We start from the raw sequence: 11,628 nt of genomic DNA, 5'->3' as shown, positions 1-11,628 counted from the left end.
TGTAAGTTAATCATAACGATGGAAAGTATATTGTACACTGTACGAATGTTCAACATTTTATAACCATATGCAACACGCTGTGAGCAATTCTAGCCTCCTGTGATCAAGTGTATTCTCCTGTGAGCAAGTATAGTCTCATGTGAGCAACATCACTTTTGAAATTGCTCACAAAATAGTGAGCAATTTTGACTGAACTAACACAGACTAAACTTTCAAAGAACGTTTACTTTTTGCAATAAACGTAAAAAACGCAGTAAATTTTCTCTTAAACTTTCAGAGAAAGTTACCTCAATTATTTGCGTGTTCATTAGAGATATTTTGAAAAGGCAATATTAGTGGCCCATTCAAATCACCTACAGAGGCATTCACAATGGCAATTATAGAGCCATTTACAAAAGTACTCGGTTACAGATAGGCATCAATAAAAATGCTAAGATATATATACCTTCACGTATAGACACGTATATACCTTCAGAGACACATATAGACTCTCTCAAAGACACTTACATTGACACTCACAGAAGTACTCATAATGGCAATGACAAAGCCACTCACATATATATAATCACATAAATAACCTCTGAGTATCACAGAGACACAGAGAAGCTCACTGAGGAATTTACAAAGGCACTTATGGAAACACCCAAAGAGACAGTCACAAAGACACTCATAGATGCACTCTTGATTAGAGATTTTTTATTAGATATCTGTTGATTAGTGATATATCTATGAGTACACAGGTACTCATAGAGTCACTTACAGAAACACTGAAACTTTCAAACAAGTACTCTCAGTTGCAAAGACAATCAGAAATACACTCATAAATATCACACACAGAAACACTCATATAGACAGTCAAGGAAGCACTCGGAGGCACTCATAAAAACATTCACACAAGTTTGTAAAAATGTGCTCACATAGACATTCGTGGCATTCATAAAGATACACAGACTCTCACAAATACATACACCTATAGAGGCTCTCACAGAGGTACTCAAAAACGCTCTCACAGAGGTACTCAAAAAGGCTCTCACAGAGGTACTCAAAGAGGCTCTCACAGAGGTACTCAAAAAGGCTCTCACAGACGTACTCAAAAAGGCTCTCACAGAGTTACTCAAAGAGGCTCTCACAGAGGTACTCTGAGTACCTATCAGAGATAGTATCACTGATAGTACTCAGTAAGTAACTCTCTCACAAGAGATACTGACATTGGCATTCGTGAAAGAGTGAATGAGATACTCAGAGAGCGACAATCAGGGATACTAAGAGACACTCAAAGAGAAAGTCAAAGAGACAATCACAGAGACACGCACAAAGACACTCACAGATACACTAAAAGACACTCACATAGGAACTCACAAATTTTCTTTCACAGGTAATCATAAGGGCACTCACAGAGACGCTCACAGAAACGCTCACAGAGACGCAGGGAAACTCATACAGACACAGGGAAACTCACAGAGAAACAAGGACACTCACATGGACACGGAAACACTCACAGAGGCACAGAAAATCTCACAGAGACACAGAGACACTCAAAGAGACATAGGAACACTCACAGAGACACAGAGGCGCTCAAAGAGACAAAGGGACGCTCACAAATACATAGTGACCAATCACAGACACTGGGACACTCACAGAAACACAGGGACACTCACAGAGACACAGAGAGAGTCACAGAGACACAGAGACAGTCACAAAGACTCAGGGACACTCAGAGAGACACAGAGACAGTCACAGAGACACAGAGACTCGGGGACACTCACAGAGAACCAAAGGCAATCACACAGCTACTGGGACACTTACAGAAAAAATTAAAAAGACACTTACTGAGGCACTCACAAACACTCATAAAGACACTCACAGAGTTACTTAGACACTCATTGTGACACTCACATAAACGCTTACATAAATTGATAAGATAGGCGCTTATAGACAAACTAATACAGGCCCTCATAGACAAACTAATACAGGCGCTCATAGACAAACTAATACAGGCGCTCATAGACAAACTAATACAGGCCCTCATAGACAAACTAATACAGGTGCTCATAGACAAACTAATACAGGTGCTCATAGACAAACTAATACAAGTGCTCATATAGAAACTAATACAGGTGCTCATAGACAAACTAATACAGGTGCTCATAGACAAACTAATACAGGTGCTCATAGACAAACTAATACAGGTGCTCATAGACAAACTAATACAGGTGCTCACTAAAGCAGTCAGACATAAACAGAAACGCTCACAAACTCACGAAAACACTCAAATAGGTACTCACAGAGAGACTCACGCGGGTATTCTTAGAGGCACCCACAGATAAACTGAAAAGACACTTGCAGAAACACTCAGAGAGACGCTTTGGGAGACTCTTACATAGTCATTCATAAAGATACAAATGTACTCAAAGATATACTCAGAGAGACACTCACAGAGGTATTCACATATAAATTTACTGAGGTTTTCACAGATAAAATCACAGAGGCCCTGAAAGAAGTACTCTCACAGAAACTAACGTAGGTACTCACACACTCACTCCCACAGGTACTCTCAGAGACACTCACACACTCACTCCCCCCGGTATTCAAAGACACTCACTCCCACAACTACTCATCTTGAGATGATTTTGGGGCTTTTTTTAGTGTCCCCGCGGCCCGGTCCTCGACCAGGCCTCCACCCCCAGGAAGCAGCCCGTGACAGCTGATTAACACCCAGGTACCTATTTTACTGCTAGGTAACAGGGGCATAGGGTGAAAGAAACTCTACCCATTGTTTCTCGCCGGCGCCTGGGATCGAACCCAGGACCACAGGATCACAAGTCCAGCGTGCTGTCCGCTCGACTCCCACAGGTACTCTCAGAAACACTCACTACTGTCTCATCGTCGTGAGAGGAGTGTCGTGGGAGACAAACGTGTCCGTAGGGCATCAGCAAACTAACGTCAATTATCTCGAGATATTGAAGTGTTACAGAGAAAAGAAACTGTTACAGGAGTCCCCACAAATGCAGTGATCAAGTATATAGTGAGCTCCTATTGCGTTTGATCAGTTAAGGAAAGCATAAAGTCGAGTGGCAACATCAGTACATTACCGTGGGACAGTAAGCCAGGTCGGACGAATTGGCGAGTATAGTGTTGGTGAAGCGGAATTATAGCAATCATAGTGATCGATCCCACCTAAGTGTGTGCCCACAACGTAGAAAGTATGCGATGTTGTATATGCTGATTGACGGTTTGCTGCTTTGGAGATTTGAGGTTATCTTGAGCTGATTTTTGGGCTTAGCGTCCCCGCGGCCCGGTTCTCGACCAGGCCTCCTTTTTGTTACACCCCACCCAGGAAGCAGCCGGTAGCAGCTGACTAACTCCCAAGTACCTATTTACTACTAGGTAACAGGGGCATCAGGGGTGAAAGAAACATTTTGCCCATTTGTCTCCGCCTCCACCGGTGATCGAACCCGGAACGTCAGGATTACGAATCCGAGACGCTCTCCACCCAGCTGTCAGGCGCCCCTGGCTCTGCCTCAGATTCACCAACAGTTTATGGGTCCAACAGTTAACTGGTCCCGGCTGGTGGGGGTACGATGTTGTCGTCTCGTGGGGCTTTGGGTGGGTGCTTGCCTTGCTGGGCTCGTGCTGTGGCAGAGCTTCTAGCAGCAATTTTATCGTCACTGGTGAGGACTCGAATAGTACTTGAGGTATTTCTCTCTTCAATTTTCTTGGAGATTTGTGCTCTGATTTTGTACGTTTCCGATGTTTTGTTATTACCATTTCTACAAAGGGTGTGTTAATTATTTTGCTCGAGAAGGCAGACGAGCTACGATATTCCCCTTGGGTATTCATTTGTCGCTTTAATGACCGAGAATGCAAGTGATTTGTCCCCTCCTTGGAGGGACGGTGAGGCATACATTGCCAAACAAAAGGAAATTATGCCTTGCTTAAATGTTTTCTGGAGCGTCATTGACTCTTTTTGGAAGATATACATGATCCAATATATTTATATATATAGGCCTGTTAGTCTAGTGGTATGATTCTCGCTTAGGATGCGAGAGGCCCAGGGTTCAACTCCCGGACAGGCCCGATAACCTTTTTGTCTCGATAGCACTGTGACTATGTTTTCGACTTGTAATTTAGGATCCTAAATTCGATTTCCGGGAGGTGCAAAAGTGGGTGTTTAGTCCATTTAACCGGTCTATACTTTTGACCGGTTAGTCCAAGGTATAGACCCAAATCAGTTCATACCTCACACAAACATCCTAAACTCCCACCAAGAATCACATAAGTCCATCCCCAGGGTTAGCCTGTCAATACTCATCTATTCACACTCCCACAAAAGTTCGACTGTACACAATCGTTAGAGCTGGCCCATACCTTGTTCTGGGTCCTGCATTTCCCCTGTCGTCCGACTGTGGACCTGCACCTTTTGTGGCTGACATCCTCTCCGATTCTATTCTTATACTCAAACCTTCTTGCTTGAGTGTGTTAGTTGTCCGACCACGCCCCGCCTTGACAATCTAAAACATATAAATTTGTCTTTGGCCTTGATTACCTTGATCACGACACACATTGTTTTACATTTTTTTTCGAAACTATGTAAATTTCCTCAAGTATGTTTGGTCCACAATCCTGGTCCTCTTCTCGGCGTGTTGGTGTAATCCCACACTCAAAAAGACCTGACCTCTGATAATGCACTTGAAGCAGTCGCCAGTCTCCTAATCCACATCTTGAAGCATTGAAACACAGTAACTATTCATTCTTACTCATTGACTTCAGATTATAAACACATTCTTCTAAATAAATTTTATTTAACATATAACAGTAGAAAGGCTCTGCAAATCATACAGATTACCACAGGAACGGTAAGCCATATTTAATGGTCACAGACGATTCCGGTTCTCATCACACTAACAAATGCTAGACCGTTCTTGGTGTTTATCATACATTCGTTTATTCAGACGTGCTAAAAATCACGCTAGGTTTGAAAAGGGAAGTTACCTAAGTTCTACAGATATATTTAACAATCACACTTCAGGTATATACTTCACAGTGGAGGAATCAGTCAATATGCTGCTAGCTAAAGTGAGCTTAACAGCCACAATAACAAATATAACACCTCTCTAACACTCGATAAGAAACAAACCAAGGTAAAGACCTGGTGTCTACTTCAAGGTAGGGTTACAAAAAACGATCCTCACAGAACAGGTGACAATCTATCCACATCTTAAACCTAAGACACAAGTCAAGGTAAACGTCTCTGATTTCCTGACCAAATCAGGACCAAAGTTATATGGCGTAGTTAAGCCCTGTGTTCGGGTTGACAGATCCATAACGAGCCATTATACGAGTTCGCAGGTCGGCATTCGATCCACCACAATCCAATCGGTTCACGAATGTTCCTTTCGTCCTTGAAATTACATATCCTTGTCCTCATGGTGGAGTACCGCGTAATGTTACCTAACATTACGTCATAATAGTGGCATTAAACTAGTTGATCCTATGATCAACTCTTATAACGTTAATTAATAATGGCGTATTATAGGCGTCAGATTGTTTCAGTCACTATGAACTGTCGAGCCAGTTGATACTAAAGGGCATGAACCTTTAACATTCTGCCAGAGGTAAACTTTTGACAGGATCTATTCTGAAATTGAAAACGTCAACCCTTGCAGAAAGCATACTGGAAATGTGTTTGTAGCCAAACTCGCTTCACAACAGTTCCCCTTCGAGATAAACCGAACGGGGAAAGTAAGGACTCGGGGAGGAACTTATTGTAAGTTGGATAAGGCGTGGAACACAGTTTAAACTAGACTATGTGGGGAGGACACAGTGAACAATTGGTTTAGGAGACCCCTCCGCAGGTTGCTTCACGGGACACTCTCATGCCTATGAAGACATCGCGATACTTCTCTGGTGACACCCCAGCAAGCCTCTAGTGACAAACTATCATGCCTTAAATGTCACAATACCGTATTCTTTTGGCGACACACGAGGCATGTCGCAGTGTGCCTCACGAGGAAGGCCAAGTTATACACCGTGATAATCCTCTCATAGTCAACACGGCCATAGTCACGGCCATAGTCACGGCCATAGTCACGACCATAGTCACGGCCATAGTCACGATTATAGTCACGGTCATAGTAACGGCTATAGTCACGGTCATAGTCACGGTCATAGTCACGGCCATAGTCAAGGCCATAGTCACGGCTATAGTCACAGCCATAGTCACGACCATAGTCACGGCCATCGTCACGATTATAGTCACGGCCATAGTCATGGTCATAGTAACGGCTATAGTCACGGTCATAGTCATGGTCATAGTCACGGCCATAGTCAAGGCCATAGTCACGGCTATAGTCACAGCCATAGTCACGGCTATAGTCACGGTCATAGTCACGGCCATACCCAGCAAACAATTTTAGGTTGCCACAACATATCTGGAAAGTATTTGAAAGGATTGGAAACGTTTGTTCTATCGTATCAGATACGATATTGTGTGTGGACTTAAATAGGTTTCCAAAACTTATAACCAAGACATATGTATCTAGCACTAATTTGAGATGTTGTGGCAACTTTACACTCCTAACATGAGTCATTCATAATCCATTCATACACCAATATGAATCTCTTGTGAAAGGTTTGAGCCTTATCTGAACCCTTTTCTCATCTTTGTGTTTAAAGTTAAATTTCTTGAAATTAAATTATATTATTTTATATTATATTATATTATTTTTATTATATTTTATTTTATAATGTATTATTATTTTTCTTATATTTTTTTATATTATATTATTGTTTTCAATTTAAATATTAAAACCAATTTAAGGGTAAAAAAATAAAATAATTTATATTTCTTTTATTATTTACTAACAAATCAGCAAAAATACAGAAACATATGACCTATATAATTATATATATAATATATATATAAATAATATATATATAAATAATTTATATAATATATATTATATATATATTCCACAGCTCATAAAACAGAGGAAAGGGTCCTGAAAGATATTGTTAATAGAAACGTTATCCCTACAGACAAAAATCAGAGGATACAACTGACGATTTACTATAAAACCAGAAAAACGGCCAGCCTACTCATGAGAAACTCTCCAGACACGAAACAGAACGCTTTAAAAGAGACTAACGTCGTCTATGCCTTCAAATGCCCACTTGGGGACTGTAAGCTCCAAAAAACCCAGTATATAGGCAAGACAACAACATCTCTTTCTAGGCGTTTAACGATGCATAAACAACAGGGCTCCATTAAGGAACATATAATCTCTTCCCATAACCAAACCATCGCCAGAGAAATCCTAGTAAACAACACAGAAATCATCGATAGATACAGCGATAGCAGGCGGCTTGACGTTTGCGAGGCACTTCACATCAAGAAGTCAACACCAGCAATCAACAGCCAATTATTGCACAACTATATTCTACCCACCTCAAGACTCCGCTCCAATATAGAAGCATCAAGAAATATGGACCAATAGGCTTTCTACAAACACTTCTATTCAATATCCATTGTTTCGTGTTCTGTCTTGTGTTGATACTTTTAATACCCTATTAATATCCTCTAATGCCACATCATCCTTCCCACCTCACTCAAATGTAATGCCACATCACCCTTCCCACCTCACTCAAATGTAGATATAAAATCAGGGAAACGCAAGTTCTAATCAGTTGTGTATTTGTGAAGTCTTTGAAAATGTAATAAGTTTTACGAAACGCGCCCGTGTCGCGTCAGACTAGAAATAAAAATGAATTTTGGAGAAGTGATTTTTGATTTACCTCCAACAGTGAAGCATAATGTACGAAAGATTGAGAAAATTCGTGTTAGAATTATTAATCTTACTTTTTCGGTCATATTTAATAAAATATGTCTACAGGAAAGACTGCTACCAAAATATATATATATATATATATATATATATATATATATATATATATATATATATATATATATATATATATATATATATATATATATATATTTTTTTTTTTTTTTTTTTTTTTTTTTTTTTTTGTTTTTTTTTTTGAGATATATACAAGAGTTGTTACATTCTTGTACAGCCACTAGTACGCGTAGCGTTTCGGGCAGGTCCCTGGAATACGATCCCCTGCCGCGAAGAATCGTTTTTTCATCCAAGTACACATTTTACTGTTGCGTTAAACAGAGGCTACAGTTAAGGAATTGCGCCCAGTAAATCCTCCCCGGCCAGGATACGAACCCATGACATAGCGCTCACGGAACGCCAGGCGAGTGTCTTACCACTACACCACGGAGACTGTGGTATATATATATATATATATATATATATATATATATATATATATATATATATATATATATATAACTGAAAACTCACACCCCAGAAGTGACTCGAACCCATACTCCCAGGAGCCACGCAACTGGTATGTACAAGACACCTTAATCCACTTGACCATCACGACCGGACATAATGAGGTGATAGCCGAGGCTATTTGAACCACCCCACCGCCGGCACTCGGATAGTAATCTTGGGCATAGCATTTTACCAAATCACCTCATTCTTTGGGGCACACGTGAGGAACACAAATGCGAACAAGCCTGAATGGTCCCCAGGACAATATGCAACTGAAAACTCACACCCCAGAAGTGACTCGAACCCATACTCCCAGGAGCCACGCAACTGGTATGTACAAGACGCCTTAATCCACTTGACCATCACGACCGGACATAATGAGGTGATAGCCGAGGCTATTTGAACCACCCCACCGCCGGCACTCGGATAGTAATCTTGGGCATAGCATTTTACCAAATCACCTCATTCTTTGGGGCACACGTGAGGAACACAAATGCGAACAAGCCTGAATGGTCCCTAGGACAATATGCAACTGAAAACTCACACCCCAGAAGTGACTCGAACCCATACTCCCAGGAGCCACGCAACTGGTATGTACAAGACGCCTTAATCCACTTGACCATCACGACCGGACATAATGAGGTGATAGCCGAGGCTATTTGAACCACCCCACCGCCGGCACTCGGATAGTAATCTTGGGCATAGCATTTTACCAAATCACCTCATTCTTTGGGGCACACGTGAGGAACACAAATGCGAACAAGCCTGAATGGTCCCCAGGACAATATGCAACTGAAAACTCACACCCCAGAAGTGACTCGAACCCATACTCCCAGGAGCCACGCAACTGGTATGTACAAGACGCCTTAATCCACTTGACCATCACGACCGGACATAATGAGGTGATAGCCGAGGCTATTTGAACCACCCCACCGCCGGCACTCGGATAGTAATCTTGGGCATAGCATTTTACCAAATCACCTCATTCTTTGGGGCACACGTGAGGAACACAAATGCGAACAAGCCTGAATGGTCCCCAGGACAATATGCAACTGAAAACTCACACCCCAGAAGTGACTCGAACCCATACTCCCAGGAGCCACGCAACTGGTATGTACAAGACGCCTTAATCCACTTGACCATCACGACCGGACATAATGAGGTGATAGCCGAGGCTATTTGAACCACCCCACCGCCGGCACTCGGATAGTAATCTTGGGCATAGCATTTTACCAAATCACCTCATTCTTTGGGGCACACGTGAGGAACACAAATGCGAACAAGCCTGAATGGTCCCCAGGACAATATGCAACTGAAAACTCACACCCCAGAAGTGACTCGAACCCATACTCCCAGGAGCCACGCAACTGGTATGTACAAGACGCCTTAATCCACTTGACCATCACGACCGGACATAATGAGGTGATAGCCGAGGCTATTTGAACCACCCCACCGCCGGCACTCGGATAGTAATCTTGGGCATAGCATTTTACCAAATCACCTCATTCTTTGGGGCACACGTGAGGAACACAAATGCGAACAAGCCTGAATGGTCCCCAGGACAATATGCAACTGAAAACTCACACCCCAGAAGTGACTCGAACCCATACTCCCAGGAGCCACGCAACTGGTATGTACAAGACGCCTTAATCCACTTGACCATCACGACCGGACATAATGAGGTGATAGCCGAGGCTATTTGAACCACCCCACCGCCGGCACTCGGATAGTAATCTTGGGCATAGCATTTTACCAAATCACCTCATTCTTTGGGGCACACGTGAGGAACACAAATGCGAACAAGCCTGAATGGTCCCCAGGACAATATGCAACTGAAAACTCACACCCCAGAAGTGACTCGAACCCATACTCCCAGGAGCCACGCAACTGGTATGTACAAGACGCCTTAATCCACTTGACCATCACGACCGGACATAATGAGGTGATAGCCGAGGCTATTTGAACCACCCCACCGCCGGCACTCGGATAGTAATCTTGGGCATAGCATTTTACCAAATCACCTCATTCTTTGGGGCACACGTGAGGAACACAAATGCGAACAAGCCTGAATGGTCCCCAGGACAATATGCAACTGAAAACTCACACCCCAGAAGTGACTCGAACCGATACTCCCAGGAGCCACGCAACTGGTATGTACAAGACGCCTTAATCCACTTGACCATCACGACCGGACATAATGAGGTGATAGCCGAGGCTATTTGAACCACCCCACCGCCGGCACTCGGATAGTAATCTTGGGCATAGCATTTTACCAAATCACCTCATTCTTTGGGGCACACGTGAGGAACACAAATGCGAACAAGCCTGAATGGTCCCCAGGACAATATGCAACTGAAAACTCACACCCCAGAAGTGACTCGAACCCATACTCCCAGGAGCCACGCAACTGGTATGTACAAGACGCCTTAATCCACTTGACCATCACGACCGGACATAATGAGGTGATAGCCGAGGCTATTTGAACCACCCCACCACCGGCACTCGGATAGTAATCTTGGGCATAGCATTTTACCAAATCACCTCATTCTTTGGGGCACACGTGAGGAACACAAATGCGAACAAGCCTGAATGGTCCCCAGGACAATATCAATTCAACAATATCAAAAATCAATTCTCCAAAATTCATTTTTATTTCTAGTCTGACGCGACACGGGCGCGTTTCGTAAAACTTATTACATTTTCAAAGACTTTAGTTCACAAATACACAACTGAATAGAACTTACGTATCTCCGATTTTATATCTACATTTGAGTGAGGTGGAAGGGGTGATATGGCATTAACACAAGACAGAACAAAGTGTGGTATTAATAGGGTATTAATTTCATGAACACAAGACAGAACAAGAGTATTAATAGGGTATTAATTTCATCAACACAAGACAGAACACGAAACAATGGTTATTGAATAGAAGTGTTTGTAGAAAGCCTATTGGTCCATATTTCTTGATGCTTATATATTGGAGCGGAGTCTTGAGGTGGGTAGAATATAGTTGTGCAATAATTGGCTGTTGATTGCTGGTGTTGACTTCTTGATGTGTAGTGCCTCGCAAACGTCAAGCCGTCTGCTATCGCTGTATCTATCGATGATTTCTGTGTTGTTTACTAGGATTTCTCTGGCGATGATTTGATTGTGGGAAGAGATTATATGTTCCTTAATGGAGCCCTGTTGCTTATGCATCGTTAAACGCCTAGAAAGAGATGTTGTTGTCTTGCCTATATACTGGGTTTTTTGGAGCTTACAGTCCCCAAGTGGGCATTTG

The 11,628-nt window shown here is 42.4% G+C and overlaps 1 non-coding gene across 1 annotated transcript; it reads left to right on the top strand.

The window, feature by feature from the left end:
- Positions 1 to 4,005: 4,005 nt before the first annotated feature.
- Positions 4,006 to 4,077, top strand: TRNAP-AGG (transfer RNA proline (anticodon AGG)). Its single transcript has one exon. It is a non-coding gene; the product is annotated as a tRNA-Pro (tRNA).
- The last annotated feature ends 7,551 nt before the right edge of the window (positions 4,078 to 11,628 follow it).

Source organism: Procambarus clarkii, chromosome 52 (assembly GCF_040958095.1).
Source record: "Procambarus clarkii isolate CNS0578487 chromosome 52, FALCON_Pclarkii_2.0, whole genome shotgun sequence".
Lineage (NCBI taxonomy): Eukaryota > Metazoa > Arthropoda > Malacostraca > Decapoda > Cambaridae > Procambarus > Procambarus clarkii.
Note: the sequence above shows the minus strand (reverse complement) of the source record. Positions and strands in the feature narration are given on the sequence as shown.